This window comes from Dryobates pubescens, chromosome 1, assembly GCF_014839835.1.
Source record: "Dryobates pubescens isolate bDryPub1 chromosome 1, bDryPub1.pri, whole genome shotgun sequence".
Lineage (NCBI taxonomy): Eukaryota > Metazoa > Chordata > Aves > Piciformes > Picidae > Dryobates > Dryobates pubescens.
This window is the reverse complement of record NC_071612.1, coordinates 1,801,178-1,817,371: the sequence shown is the minus strand read 5'-3', so window position 1 is coordinate 1,817,371 and position 16,194 is coordinate 1,801,178.

Here is a 16,194-nt window from a genome sequence, read left to right as displayed (position 1 = left end):
CAAGGAAAATAGGCAGGAAATTTGCATACCACAAGAATCAAGCTGCATAGAGCCAGGAGGTCCTGCAGAAGACACCAACCAGAAAGGGAGGAAAAAAACCCCAAAGGAGAAGCTTGCTAAGCCAAGAGTGAAAAGAAGGCTTGAAAAGAAATGATAAAACTCTTGAGCAGAGCCTATTGTGACAGGACAAGGGCTGATGGTTTGAGCTAAGAGAGGGAGAGACTGGACAGAAGCAAGAACTGTTTGACACTGAGGGTGGTGACAGCCTGGCCCAGGTTGCCCAGACAGGTAGGAGATGCCTCACCCCTGGAACCATTGCAGCTCAGGTTGTCTGGGGCTCTGAGGAAATCTAGAATGGAATGGAATGGAATGGAATGGAATGGAATGGAATGGAATGGAATGGAATGGAATGGAATGGAATAACAGGTTGGAAGATACCTTCAAGATCATCATGTCCAACCCCTCAACCAATCCAAACCACCCCATCAAGTCTCCTCCTGAACACCTCCAGGGATGGTGACTCCACCACCTCCCCAGGCAGCCCATTCCAATGGGCAATCACTCTCTCTGTGTAGAACTTCTTCCTAACCTCCAGCCTAAACCTCCCCTGGTGCAGCCTGAGACTGTGTCCTCTTGTTCTGGTGCTGGCTGCCTGGGAGAAGAGACCAACCTCTGCCTGTCTACAACCTCCCTTCAGGTAGTTGTAGAGAGCAATAAGGTCATCCCTGAGTCTCCTCTTCTCCAGGCTAAGCAACCCCAGCTCCCTCAGCCTCTCCTCACAGGGCTGTGCTCCAAACCCCTCACCAACTTTGTTGCCCTTCTCTGGACTCGTTCCAGCAAGTCAACCTCCTTCCTAAACTGAGGGGCCCAGAACTGGACACAGGACTCCAGGTGTGGCCTAACCAGTGCAGTGTACAGGGGCAGAATGACCTCCCTGCTCCTGCTGGCCACACTGTTCCTGATGCAGGCCAGGATGCCATTGGCCCTCCTGGCTGCCTGGGCACACTGCAGGCTCATGTTCAGCCTACCATCAACCAGCACCCCCAGGTCCCTCTCTACCTGGCTGCTCTCAGCCACTCTGACCCCATTCCCAAATCTAGTTGGGAATGTCCCTGCTGGCTGCAGGAGGATTGGACTCTAGATGACCTTTAAAGGTCCCTTCAAGCCAAAGTAGTCAATGAGTCTATGGTTAGGCACAACCCAAGTCAAATGAACTGGTTTCTCTTGGGAAGCACTTTATGTTCCATCTGTCGCTTTTCAGCTCCAACTGCATTGGGAGAGTTGAGCAACTTCAGTACCAAGTGGAAGAGAAAAATCCTCAGCCTGTGTAGGCAAGAGAAAGGTCAACATTACATAATTCATAACTAAACAGACTAAGAATTAGAACTCCTCATAAAAATGCTCTTAAAAGGCTTTAATCTTGAGTCTGTCTCCAAGAAAGTAAGCAGAAAATGCACAGCTCAGATACAAAAGGCAATAATGGCCCAGGCTGAACAGGAAGCTAGCAGCACAAGAGGAATGAAATTAGATTTTCCTCATATACCACAGCAGCATTACACTAACAGCAATCTGTGCTCACCAGAAGGCCAAATTGTCTTTGCTGGAGTCCTCACAAACCAACCCAAGGCAGAGCTTTGCCACTGTAGCTGAGAAGCTGAAGAGAGGCTTGGGTTGTAAGAGCAGAAAGTGGAACGAGATGACCTGACCTACCTGACCACACCAGCTGTGCCCTGACTGGGTGAAACAGATCTTAGTCCTTATATGAGTGCTAAACAAGCAGATCATTTTCTGCACCTCAGAGTTATAGAATGCTGGGTTGGAAGGGATCTTCAAGATCATTTATCCAGTTCCATCCCTGCTACGAGCAGGGACACCTCCCACCAGCCCATGCTGCTTAAGGCCTCATCCAATCTGGCCTTGAACACCTCCAGGGAGAGGACATCCACAGCCTCCCTGGGCAACCTGTGCCAGTGTCTCCTCACCCTCACTGTCAAGAATTCCTTCCTCATCTCCAGCCTCAATCTCCCCACTTGCAGCCCAAGGCCATTGCCCCTTACCCTGTTACTCCCAGCCTTTGTCAAAAGTCCCTCCCCAGCTCTCCTGCAGCCCCCTTTAGGCACTGGCAGGCTGCTCCAAGGTCTCCCTGGAGCCTTCTCTTCTACAGGCTGAGCAGCCCCAGTCATGAACAGCTCCTCAAGGCCACTCATTCACTAAAACAAACATTCAAAATATTCATTAGAAGAAAGTAGCCAAAAGCACCCAGAGAGAGGGGAGCTGGGCTGGAAGAGCCTCCTGTGCTGCAGCACAGTAAGAACAGGATCTCCTTGGACACACCACCAACTTTCATTTCCTTGCTTTGTGGGGTTTACTTTAAGGCCCAACGTTATCTTAATGTGCTTCCTGGCTCCCTTAATTAAATTCACTAATCCCCAGTCCTAAGGCATCAGCAAGTGAAGCTAATTTAAAGTTAGTACCTGGGTTTACAGCCTTTTGCCTTTCCCCCCCCACCCCTTCAGCAAAGAAACAAAATGATTGAGCCCTTTCTGTGCCAAGGAGGGATCCTGCTCTCTGCTTCAGTAATTGCTCTTTCTTCACTGCCCTCGTTCTGTACTTTAGGGGTGATGAAGGAGGCTTAATCTATTCACTGGAGCAGATTTAGATCTATCTGGATACCTATGCAAGCTACAGAAAAGCTCTCACAACAGCCTCACTGCTGGGCTGCTTGATGCTCCCCAGCTGGCAGCTCAGCTCTATCTGCCAGCTCCTCCTCCTGTTTAATATCTCTGACTTCCTTGGTTTGGGGCAAGGTAATACCTGAGACATCAGCATGTCAGTCACACCTGCTAATGCCCTGCTCCTGACAGGAATCAGAAGCTAAGCAGGATCAGTTTGCCATCCATCTGTGCACTGCAGACAAACACAATTACAAGATAAACATCTCCAGGAAACATGACTAGCTAGAAGAATAAATTCAGCTTGTTATCTGCAAAGGAATCACCCAACTTTCTCCATCACTTCACAATAATGTACCCAGGTCATCTTTTTAATTACACACAAACCATTTCTCACCTATTTCTAACTGCACAACCTTCCACTGGCCCTTTCTGTCAGCAGTGTTAACCATCTTAGGGCTCACATTTAGCTTTGGCAATCATTTCTCCTCCACACTCTGGCCCTGTTCTCCTGTTCAGGTGGAACCTCCTGGGTTCCAGTCTGTGCCCCTTGCCCCTTGTGCTGTCCCTGGGCACCACTGAGCAGAGCCTGGCCCCAGCCTCTTGCCCCCCTCAGCTCCTTTAGCTCTTGCTGAGCATTGCTCAGCTGCCCTCTGGGGCTGCTGTTCTGCAGGCTCTCAGCCCCAGGGCTCTCAGCCTTTGCTGCTCCCAGAGCTGCTCCAGGCCCCTCAGCATCTTTGCAGCCTCTGGTGGACTCTCTGCAGTGGTTCCCTGTCTTTCTTGAACTGGGGAGCCCAGAACTAGACCCAGAACTTCAGCTGTGGCTTCTCTCAGGCAAAGCAGACAGGAAGGAGAACCTCCCTTGACCTGCTGGCCACTCTCTTCATGCATTGAAGATGAAGCAATGAGCTGCCTGCACCTCACAGAAACGGGAGCTCCCTACAGACCTTTCCACTCAGCCTGGAGAACCACACAGGGAGTTTGGAATTACTGCATTTAGGGGGGGAAAAAACCCCTGACCTCATCCTACTACACAGGAGGATGGCCAAGACAAGTTCATCTCCCATTCCCCAGCCTGTCCCTTCCAGCTCTCTCAGCAGTTAGATGACAGCCCCTTTCTTTCAGCTGGGATGGCAAGCTCTGCAAGCCAGTAGGCTGGTCAGCTTAGTGCCTGAGAGCCAGGAGATGGCAGTTACCAGCACCAAATAACAACAGAAGACCTGCAGGGGAACACTGACATCCAAGTGAATAGTGAAGAGGGTTAGCAGAGAGGAAGGAAAAGAGAGAGCCTTGCACCATTTCCTCTTCTAGAGCAGCTCTGGCTCCATTCTGCTGCTGTTGATGTCAAACCCCAGCTGATGCCTCTGTCCTGCTGGAACCACAATGATGGATTACACACCTCACACAAACAGCACCACAAACAGAGGTTACAATCAGCCCCTCAGTGACTGCTATCTTAATTAACATCTTATCTCAGCAGAACAAAGTGTGCAGAGTCAACTCCAGAGGGCTGCTCCTGTTCCCCCTTAGGAGCAGGGACACTGCACTTAGGTGAGGGCAGGATGCTCCTTCCCCATGGGTGCTGTGCTCCTGCTCCCAGCACAAGCCACAGACAGGGCCTAAGTGCAGCAGTGCAATGTGTTACTGCTGCCAGAACCAGGGCTGGCTGGACACCAGAGGAGTGCCAGAGGCTCTCCAGGAACCCTGCTGCCTTCCCAAAGGGAAGAGAAAGGGAAGAAGGGAGAGACTGATGGGGTGGGAAAGAAATTAACCCAGCTGGGATGGGAAGAAGAAGAATGCCATGGGATGGAGACACAAACCAAGAGCCAACCCTACCCCTGATGGCAATGAGGGCACCACTGGCACCACTGACGCTAGGGGCAGGCAACTACTAGCCTGGACTCAGCACCAGATGGGAATCAGATTCAGGAGCTGGATGGAGGAGCACAGGGATGGGGATGGAAGGAAGGGAGAGAGTCCTGTTGGGACACTGGACAGGGAAGAAGAGGCTTGGCCCTGGGCAGCCCTCAGCTGGCTCCTGAAGATGCCCTCCAGGGGCTGCAATCCCTTGGGGGGCAGTTGAAGCTCCCCTGTCCTGGCTGCTCCTCCCCACAGCTGCCACCTCTGCCCTCCTGCACCCCAAGGGGTGGCACAAGCTGTGGCAGGGCCCTTGGTGTGTCCAGAAGCAAGTCTCAGGCAGAGGCTTTATACCTAGCCCTTGGCAGGAGCTCTGCCCTGAGCTTCTCCCTGCTAGGAGCAGCCCCTGGCTGTGCCAAGCTGCCCTGAGCTTCAGCAAGGAGCTCCCTGAGCAGAGCCTGAGCTGGGCAGTGCCAGCCCTGAGCACCTCCAGCTCTGCTCTGGCTCCCAGCGGCACAACTGCCAAAGCAAACAGCAAATGATGGGACCACGAGCAGCCCATCAGCACTGATCACTCTGAAGAATGGTTCTGCTTGTTAAGCTTTGGCTTATCCCACCACTTTTTCTCTTTTTCTCTTAGCCATTAATTAAAAAACCCATTCAGGATAAGGACAGTGCAGAAAAAACGCTGCTGAAGTCCTTGTTTATCCCCTAATTGCAGATGTAATGAGGCAAATTTAAAGCAGAGTACCTTAGAACTCACATTTTAATGATGCTCTCACCGTGGTCTGAGTGCTAATGCCCTCATTTTTAGTGCCCATTACTGCTTTTTGGTGACTGCTCAAAACAAAAATGCCTGATTAGGAAATGCTTAGGAGGCATTGTAATTATAGATTGTACAGATGAAGGTTAAAGAAGCCAAGGGTTTAGTTTAGTAAAGTATTGTGTATCACAGGTTCCTTGTTGAAGTTCTGCTGCTGCAGAAGGCACAAAGTCTTGGCTGCAGAGTTTCAAAAGCAAGCCAGTGTTTGCAGTGAAGTAAAAAGCAGGATTTCGACCCCAAATAATGCTTGGCTGCTTTTCTGACTCACTCTGCTTCTGTCTTACTTGAAAGCATGAAATGCCAGCAGCACACAGAATCAGAGCATGGTTTGGCTTGGAAGAGACCTCCAAAGGTCCCCCTGCAGTCAGCAGAGACATCCTCCCCTAGAGCAGGTTGCTCAGAGCCCTGTCCAGCCTCACCTTGAGTATCTCCAGGGATGGGACCTAAACAACTATCCTGGGCAACCCCTTGCGGTGTTCCAGCATCCTCAGGGTGCAGAATTTGTCCCTAACATCCAATCTAAGTCTCCTCTAATTGCAAACCACTGCCCCTCAACCTATCACTGCAGGCCTCCTTCTACCCTATTCTGGCATCCTGGTTTAAGCCAGAGCAGAACTGATTGTGTTCAGTGAGTTTTGTTCTCAGCTCAGCCTCTGCTCAGTGATGGCACTTTCTGAAGTCCAGGGCAGGTTTGCACTGTCCCTGGGCACCACTCAGCTGAGCCTGGTCCCATCCTCTTGCCCCTCACTCTTACATAGAATACATCTTTAGATGTTGAGAACCTCAGATTGTCAGGGGATGGAAAGGACCTCCAGAGACCATTGAGTCCAACCCCCCTGCCAAAGCAGGATCACCTAGGACAGGCCTCTTGTCTTCTCCAAGTCCTCTGTGTGTGTGTGTGTTCTAATAAACATCCTTAGCTATAGAACTGCTTCTGTTGTGTTGGACAAATACATATGTAACCTAACAAAATCTGCAGAAACCCCAGCAATGAAATAGTCCCCAAAGCCCTGAAACATTTCCAGCTCAAGAGGGCTTGTACAAAACAATCAAGCAGCATTAACTGCAGTGAGACACCCTCCTCGACACTGCATGCTGATCTGGTTCCTCCAGCCCCATGGAACATCTCTTTTGCTCTACCCTCCCAGAGACCCTGTAGTATTTGGCATTTTGGATTGCTCAGTCCAAAATTACCCAGTGGATAGTTTGCCTTTGCAGCAGGCAGTGGATGCCTGAGCATTTAGTAACTGGGATTCAGTTTACTGTGTCAGGCTCCCCAGGGAGGGGGCTGAAGCCCCATCCTTGGAGGCTTTCCTAAGAGGCAGAAATGAGGCACTGAGGGACATGGTTTAACACCAGACCTGGCAGAGTTAGAGAATGGTTGGACTTCAGGATCTGCAAGTTCTTCTCCAACCAAAATGAGGCTGTGATTCTAGGAGGATTGAGGAACTAGTGAGTTAAGTGTCCTAACAGGCTCTTCACAGAACCACAGAATGGTTGAGGTTGGAAGGGACCACAGAGATCCTCTACTCCAACCTCCCTGTCATAGGCAGGGACACCTCTCAACCAGACTTGGCTGCTCAGGCCCTCATCCAACCTGACCTTGAACACCTTCCTGGAGGAGGCATCCACAAGCTCCCTGGGCAGCCTGTGCCTGAGTCTCACCACCCTCATCCTGAAGAACTTCCTCAGCTCCAGTCTAACCCTGCTCTGCCTCAGCTTCACACCACTCCCCCCTTGGCCTGTCCCCAGACACCCTCCTGAAAAGTCTCTCTGCAGCCTTGCTGTAGACTCCCTTCAGCAGCTCTAAGGTCCCCCTGGAATCTTCTCTTCTCCAGGCTGAACAACCCCAGCTCCCTCAGCTTTTCCTTTTCATTCCTGCCCCAGCCCCAAAGCTGCCTCGCAGAGGTGATGGAACAAGCTCAGCCTACAAGCCTGAGAGCTCTAAGCAGGAAACAGTAGAATGCTAAACACTAATTTACCTCTTGCTCATGCTAAACTTCAGTGGCTTGTAATCGAGTTTTCTCAAAACAAGGGCTCAGCAGGAGCCAGCTAATGACTTTCTCCACCTTAAAATAAGCTGTTCCACACTGTGCTAGGTAAATCTCACTTAGCTTTGGGGGAGAAGTCTGAAGTCAGGCAAAATACAAGCCTCTCAGGGCAGAAAAAGAGAGAGGAAAAAAACCCCACAATATTCTAAACCTAGAATTAGTCAGCTGGTTTAACAGCAGCTTTTGCCCTGGGGGCTGGGCTTTTTCCTGCTCAGCTCTAACTGGAAGCATGTTACCACGAAGCAGTGATACTCCAATTGAGCAGCAAGCAAGCCAGAGAGACAATTTTAATGAGGAATCAGAAGCCAAAGTGTGGCAGCTCAGCCACACTAATTGCACACAACACACGTCGCTCCAGAGGGCCCTGCCTTTGGTGCTCAGCTCTTTGAGGCTTCTTCACTTGACACCAAGTTTCTGCAGCTGCAAAGTTAATTACATGGATGTGCACAGCTACCCTGCTCCAGAGCAGGGGCCCATGGAGCCAGCAAGTACAGCAGGGTTACAGTTTTTGGATACATCTGGTTTAGAAGCTGAAGCCAGCTTGAAGGCAGCAGCATTTGCACAAGTGCACGGAGAGGAATCGCTGCCCAGGGACAGTTATGTGCTTGGGGGTTCAACTATCACAAGCTGGTGGTGGCTTTGTGTCAGCTCTGTGCCAAACAACCTCAGGAAGGTGAAGATGTGTCTGGACTGTTTTCCCTCCCATTAGCTGCTCCCTTGGGAAAGAGGGACAGAGCAGGCAGATGATCAAGGGGAAGGTGACTGAGGGGAGCTTGGCAAGCCAGGAGCAAGTCACAGAGGGGCTCCTTGCTGTCCTGGGGAGATGCTGCAGAATGGAGCTCATTAAAACTGGCCACAGTGCCCAGAGCAGTGCAGTTACAGCACAGGGAGCCAACACTGCAGGGTTTTACTCTTTTTCCTGGAAATCATTGCATTGCTCTGCTTGGAAGAGACCTTTCAGATGATAAACTCCACCCATCAACCCAACACCAGCACGGTCATCAAACCACATCCCCCAGCTGCCACGGCCGCAGGTTTCTTGCACACCTCCGGGCATGGGGACTCCACCAGCTCCCTGGGCAGCCTGTGCCAAGCCCTGACCACCCCTGCAGGAAACAAATTGTTCCTAATGTCCTAATCTACTAAACTGGAAAGCCTTCAATGGCTGGACAGGTGCCTTCACCTAAAAGAGAAATCCTTTACATTTCCTAAGGTTCTCAGGTGTGGAAAGGAATGAGAAAGAAGTTGAACCAGTATGCAGCAATGAAGTGGGACTGCATTCTAGGGGTTCAGTAGCTGCAGTGGTCAGGAAAAATGCTAACAGATTGACTATTTTAATCTCAACTACTAAACCAAAGTAGGAGAGAAGATTAGGAGGGGGAAACTGCATGTAGAAGACACAAGGACCATCAGACACCCCTGATAACCAAACCCTTTTCCACTCCTGTGTGTTTGACAACCCAAGGACAAACAGTGACAGACAGAAAGCCTTTCCTTGCGTGTTAAGATAAAGCCTTTCTCTTGGAGGAGTTTGAAATGCTCAGGGATCAACCTTAGGCATGCTGTATAAGCTGGGCAAGAATCACTTTGAGGGAGCTGTGGTGGGTTTTATACCCCCTCCAGCCCCACGGTGAAGCAGTAATTGCATCCTGCTCTGCTGCTCCCTGCTTCCACTGACTTTGCTTAATTGCTTTGTGCCATGAGGACAAAGCCCAGCAGCACCCTGCTTGCTCAGCAGCACTGCTCTGGGACCAGAGCCCAGCACAGCTGCCGCCCCACATCGCTCCAGACCCAAGCTGCAGTGCTCTGTGCTGATGCAACCCAGTGGGAGGGAGAAGTGCTGAGGTGGCTGCAGAGCTCTCAGATGGGCTGCCCACTGCTTCAGCTCTTCCTGCTCACAGGGGAGGGAAGGAGGTGGGCACACTGCTGCCATCTGACATCAAGACATCAATGTACCACAGAGTCACTGCTGGAGCTAAGGAACAAACCCCTGCTCAGTGTGGAAGGGCTCTCACACCGAGGCAGCCCAACAGCTCTGGCTTGGGAACATCACAGGGAAAACTCCTCACTTTTTGTCAAAACACAGCAACTTACTTGGCTGGTTTCTCCCAGCATGGAAGGGAGCTCTGGAGATCATCCAGTCCACCCCCCCTGCTCCAGCAGCACCCCCAGCAGCTTGCCCAGCAGCACAATGGCCAAGGGGGTTTTGAATCTTTCCAGACAAGGAGACTCCACAACCTCTCTGGGCAGCCTGCTCCAGGCCTCCAGCACCCTCACACCAAAGATCATCCTCCTCAGATGTAACCTCCTGGTTTCCAGTTTCTGCCCACTGCCCCTTGTCCCAGGCAACCAGCATCAGAACAAGGGGACACAGTCTCAAGCTGTGCCAGGGGAGGTTTAGACTCGAGGTGAGGAGAAAGTTCTTCACTGAGCGAGTCGTTCGTCACTGGGATGTGCTGCCCAGGGAGGTGGTGGAGTCACCGTCCCTGGAGGTGTTCAAGGGGAGATTGGACGTGGCACTTGGTGCCATGGGCTAGTCGTGAGGTCTGTTGGGACAGGTTGGACTTGATGATCCTTGGGGTCTCTTCCAACCTTAGTTATACTGTGAGACTGTGATACCACTGAGAAAAGTTCAGCTCCATCATCTCCACCCTTCAGATATTTATATGCACTGCTCAGCTGCCCTCTGGGGCTGCTCCTCTCCAGCCTCTCAGCCCCAGGGCTCTCAGCCCTTGCTCCTCCCAGAGCTGCTCCAGGCCCCTCAGCAGCTTTGTAGCCTCCCCTGGACTCTCTCCAGTAGTTCCCTGTCTCTCCCTTGCATACTTTTCTGTCTCAACGGTTACAGTTCCTTTTCAACACCTAGCCCAGCATGTTAATGGTTGGACTCAATGATCTTGAAGGTCTTTACCAACCAAACCAATTCCCTGGTTCCATGGGAAGCTGGAGCTGCCTCTCAGCAGTCTTCACTCACACCACTTAGAGCAGCTACATCTTGAATCCCCACAGCTGGAAACAAAGGTGGCTAAACTTGACTGAAAGGGGGATAAAGATCTATTAATAGCAGTCCAATCCTTCCCTCAACGAGGCTGTTAATTACTGTGTCAGAAAAGATTTAACCCATTAGAGCCACACCAAAGGGAAAGTTGCTTTTTCAGAGGTTAGCACCCAGCTGAGCACCAGTACTCCCAGTTCTAGAGGCAGGAGGTTACAGCAGACTGCCGAGGGGTTGCAGAGCCCAGTCATCAGTGACACTAACCCAGTCTAACGAGCTGTAACGAGGCTCCCAGCGCCGGTTTGTGCTGCCTCCCCTATCTCCCTGCCAAGCTCTGCTGCTCTCACATCCCATCAGCACCCTACGTGCAGTGGTTAAATAAAAATGGCTCTGCCCGTGCAGAGTGCTGGGGGGAGCAGAACAGCAGCTGAGTGTTCAGCTCGCAGCTCCAGCCAGCTTGATCTTTATTCCTCTCAACAAGCCGCCAGAAGGCACAAGCAGTGCTCCCTCCAGCCCTGGGCAGTGGGGCACTGTCACCTGTCCCTGCAGATGGGCTGCAAGAGGAGTCACTCAGCACAGGTTTGCCTGACTGCCTGGCACTGGGGGCTGTGCAGAATGGGCCACATGGCACTTGCAGGTGGAGGAGAAAGCAGGGAGGAGGAAGCAGCAGCAGCAGCTGTGAGCTGCCATGCTAGTGCAAAGTGCACAAGTTCCTTTAAGGGAAGCAAACCTCTTACTTTGTGATTCTTCCAGCAGAGGTGAACGCACTTTGGCTGCTTCAAATACTTGCTACTCAACAAGGAAACCCTTCTAGAGAGGTGTGGGTAGGTCAGTGGCACCACAGCAAGCACTCAGCATGTCTGTCTACAGCACAAAGCAGCACATTTGGTGAGTGCAGGAGGAGCAAGGCAGACATTTGTTCCCTGAAAGGGGGGGAAGCAGCTTACCCTCCCCTCTGCCCACAAACACCAAAATCATTTCAAAGGAGCTTGGAGTTGCCAACTCATTCTGACACAAAACATGCTTCCATCATCCTGCCCAAGGAGGGGCTTCCAGGAATCACTGCAGGGACCAAAGCAAAGCCCTTAGAGGTGACACAGCAGGTGAGGGAGGGGCTGCCCAAGTGGCAACAGCCAGCTGGAGGGTTTGCTGACTGATAGCAAAATCCCTTATGCTGGGGAGCTTCTCAGCCCCTGACCTCACCCAGATGGTGTGGCTTAACATGCACCACTGGACTCAGGCTCCAAGAAATGTGGTGAGTCTCTTTTTGGCTACAGCTGCAGCTCAGATCTGTGCTGAGGAGCTCCACCATGTCATTCCACACCGTGGGGAGACAGACTGCTTCCTCCTGGGTGTCCCTTCACTCAGCAGCTGCTGTGTGGTGGATGAAATGCTGCACACTGACTCCTCAGGAGCCTCCTCCCCCCGTGTGTGGTCTCACCTCTGGTCATCCCTCTTCCTGAGCAGCTCCAACGACCAGCACAACTCCAGCATCCATCTCTCTGACTAATGGAAACCTCCCTCAATTCAAATCCAAAACCTTCTGCTCTTCCCTCCTGTTTCCTGTCTGCTAGCAAGTTACAAATCCATTTTACACTACAAACAAAATGTCTTGGGTTCCCCCCCCCCCCCAAGGGACCTTGCTGAAAGTGCCCTGAACAGTAGAATACAATATATTGACCAGGCTGCCCTTGGCCAAACAGCCACTGACTCCTGCAGATGGATTTGTCACACCCTTGAGAACTTCTCTTTTCCTACTACATGATATTAGAATCATAGAATAGGTTGGGTTGGAAAGGCCCTCAAAGGCCATTGAGTCCAACCTTCAACCCAACCCCACCATGGCCCCAGGTGCCATGGCCACACTGAACACCTCCACCACCCACCCCCTGGGCAGCCTGTGCCAATCCCTGACCACTCCTGCAGCACAGAAATTCTTCCTCCTCTCCAACCTAACCCTCCCTTGGCACAACTTCAGGCCATTTCCTCTCCTTTTATCACCTGATATCAGGAAGAGCCCAACTCCCACCTGGCTCCAACCTCTTTTCAGGGAGCTGCAGAGAGCACTGAGGTCTCCCTCAGCCTCCTCTTCTCCAGGCTGCACAGCCCCAGCTCCCTCAGCTGCTCCTCCCCAGCCCTGCTCTCCAGACCCTTCCCCAGCTCTGTTGCCCTCCTCTGGACCTGCTCCAGCCCCTCAATGTCCTTCTTGGAGTGAGTGCCCCAAAAGTGAACCCAGGATTGAAGGTGTGGCCTCACCAGTGCCCAGCACAGGAGGATGGTCACTGCCCTGCTCCTGCTGGCCACACCTTTGCTGAGCCAGGCCAGGCTGCTGGTGGCCACCTTAGCCACCTGGGCACACCCTGGCACATCTTCAGCTACTGCTAACCAACAGCCCCAGGTCCTTTCCTGCCAGGCAGCTTCCAGCCACTCGTCCCCAAGCCTGGAGCATCCATGGGGGTGTTGTGAGCCAAGTGCAGCCCCAGCACACCCCACATGCTTTATTGTCTCTCAGTGTGCTGGTGCAGAGGCCACACTTCCTCACCTGCTGTGCCCCACACCACCTCTCCTACCCTCTCCCATCCCTTTGGTCTCCCTACCACTGATGGCAGGCTCCTCCAGAGTTAATGCTCCAGCTTTCAGTCCCTTTTGCAGCACAGCCACTGCCATCTGTTCCTGTCACTCTCTCCCTTCATCGATCCTTTTGACCATCTTCCACTGACACATCAATTTGTGACAGCTCTGAGGCTATTCCCACAAGAAAAGGAGCTGACAGGGAGCTGATAGAGAGCCTCCCTGAGCTTTTCCACACTCTGTGCCAAGGCAAATAATGCATTGGACTCTTCTGCTACCACTTTGCTGTCCTGGAAAGTGACTTTGGTTAGCACTTTCCTGTCCACTCTGTATTCACTGCAGGAGCAGGATGAGTGCCAGGGTCACACAGCAGGCTTCAGAGTGCTTGGTTGTTTACTTTTAATTATGGCTGGTAAATCACTCAGAAACACAGAGTTTTTGGGGTTGGAATAAGCCTTCTAAGATGATCAAGTCCAACCCTCACCCCAACACCATCACAGCCATCAAAGCACGTCCCAGGTCTACACAGTGCTTGAACATCTCCAGGAGCACCAACTCCACCAGCTCCCTGGGCAGCCTGTTCCAATGCCTGACCACCCCTGCAGGAAAGAATTGTTTCCTGCTATCCAATCCCCACCAGGCACCAGTACAGACTAGGGCTCACCCTGCTAGAAAGCAGCTCCACCTTGGAGTCCTGGGGGACAGCAAGCTCTGCATGGGACAGCAAAGTGCCCTTGTGGCCCAGAAGGCCAATGATACCCTGAGGTGCACCAAGAAGCATGTAGCCAGCAGGGCTAGAGAGGTTCTCCTCCCCCTCTGCTCTGCCCTGCTGAGACCACACCTGCAATCCTGTGTCCAGTTTGGGCTCCCCAATTCAGGAGAGACAGAGACCTGCTGGAGAGCTGCAAGGATGCTGAAGGGACTTGAACAGCTCTGCTGTGAGGCAAGACTGAGAGCCCTGGGGCTGTTTAGTCTGGAGAAGAGAAGGCTGAGAGGGGAGCTGATCAATGTCTATCAATAGCTGAGGGCTGGGGGGCAAGATGAAGATGCCAGGTTCTTTGAGGTGGTGCCCAGTCATAGGACAAGGAACAAGAGGTACAAACTAGAACCCAGGAAGTTGCACCTCAACATGAAGAGGAAGTTCTTTGCTGTGCTGTCCGCTCCTGAACAGTCTCTTTCTCTTCAGCTTTTTGGGGTCCTTTCCCAGCCAGTCTGACAGCATCACCTGCCAGCTCTCCCTCTTCAAGGAGTGTGTGCCCCCAAGCCAATCAAATCACCTAGCAGCAGCCTCACTTCTCACTTCCTAATCCCACTCAGCCTTTCCTGGACACTGGGACAGCTTCTGCCATGGTCTCAAGGTGATGCTCTTCCTACAGAGATGAGATTGCTTTGCTGCTGACAACATTTCACAGCTCCTTTCCTTGCAATTCATTCATTTACCCTCACTGTTCAGTCTGGAGAAGAGAAGGCTCTGAGGAGACCTAATTGTGGCCTTTCAGTATCTGAAGGGGGCTACAAGAAGGCTGGGGAGGGACTTTTGAGGGTGTCAGGGAGTGATAGGACTGGGGGGGAATGGAGCAAAGCTAGAAGTGGGGAGATTGAGATTGGATGTGAGGAAGAAGTTCTTCCCCATGAGGGTGGTGAGAGCCTGGCACAGGTTGCCCAGGGAGGTGGTTGAGGCCCCATCCCTGGAGGTGTTTAAGCCCAGGCTGGATGAGGCTGTGGCCAGCCTGATCTAGTGTGAGGTGTCCCTGCCCATGGCAGAGGGGTTGGAACTAGATGATCCTTGTGGTCCCTTCCAACCCTGACTGATTCTATGATACTATGACTTGAAGCCTTCTTGAACACCCAGAGCACAATTCCTCCACAGCATGTCTTGCTCTACCAACCCTCTGTATTTCCCCCCCCAGGAAAGGATCATTTCTCTCAATCACTTCCCTTCTAGTCAGAGAAGAAATAAAACTCTATGATGCTTGCCTAAACAGGCAATAGCATGAGAGATGAGCATTTCATTCAGCCTCACCATGCACTTCAGGCCTGAAAAACCTGTGGAGATCAAGGCAGTGAGAATTTTGACAGCAGGTTTGAGTCTCTGTGGTTCCTTTATTGCAGCCATCAAACTCATAGCCCTGTATACCTAAGGCTGGATTTAAGGGGAATCAATAAAAGATTTAGTGCAGAGAGTGGGGAAAACAGCAAGCTTTTCAAGGAGTGAGAAATGGAAGCTCTGGGAGAAAGGGGAGCCAGGGAAAGCAGCCTGGGGAGCAGAGCAGACACAGAGCACCCCGGGGTGCCCTGGCCAGAGCCCCTGCAGCCACCCCAGCACTGCAGCTTCCTCACCCACCAGCATATGGGATCACAGATGGGCTGGGCTGGAAGTGACCTCCAGAGGTCATTCAGTCCAACAGCCCTGCAGGCAGCAGGGACATCCTCCACTGCAGCAGGCTGCTCAGAGCCCTGCCCAGCCTTGAATACCTCCAGGGATGGAGCCTCAACTACCATCCTGGGCACCCTGTTGCAGTGCTCCAGCAGCCTCCTGGTGCAGAACTTGTTCCTCACATCCAATCTCAGTCTGCTCTGCTCTCATGTCAAACCACTGCCCCTGGTCCTGTCCCTGCAGGCCTTTGCAAACAGTCCCTCTGCAGCCTTCTTGCAGCCCCTTTCAGGTACTGGAAAGGTGTCCCCAGAGCCTTCCCTCCTCCAGGCTGAACACCCCCAGCTCCATCAGCCTGTCCCCATAGCAGAGCTGCTCCAGCTGCCTGATCATCTTCATGGCCCTCCTCTGGGACCACTCCATCAGGTCCAAGGCCTTCAGAGGTGGACACAGCACTCCAAGTGAGGTCTTACCAGAGCAGAGTAAAGCATCAGCATCACTTGATCCACAAATAGTGATTCACATCAACATTTACAGAACTACTCCTCAGAGGGGAAAGAGAGACAATTAATTGGAGCTTTATCCTAGAGGAGCATATTTTCCAGGGTTCAGAGCTGGGTCTCTACTCCTCAGCCCAAGGGCTCAAAACTTACTCCTGATGTGAAAGCCATGCACTGCCCCATTTTTGCCAATACTGCAGCTGTTTTCTCCCCCAGCACTGCTCAAGGGCACCAAAGCCTTCACCACTCTTGCTTGGGCTTGGCAATTGTATTTCTTTTCACTCATGCATCCCCTGTGCACAGAGCTCCAAGATCTGGCAGTCACAAGGGAACAGCTGTCACCTCCCTGGTCCA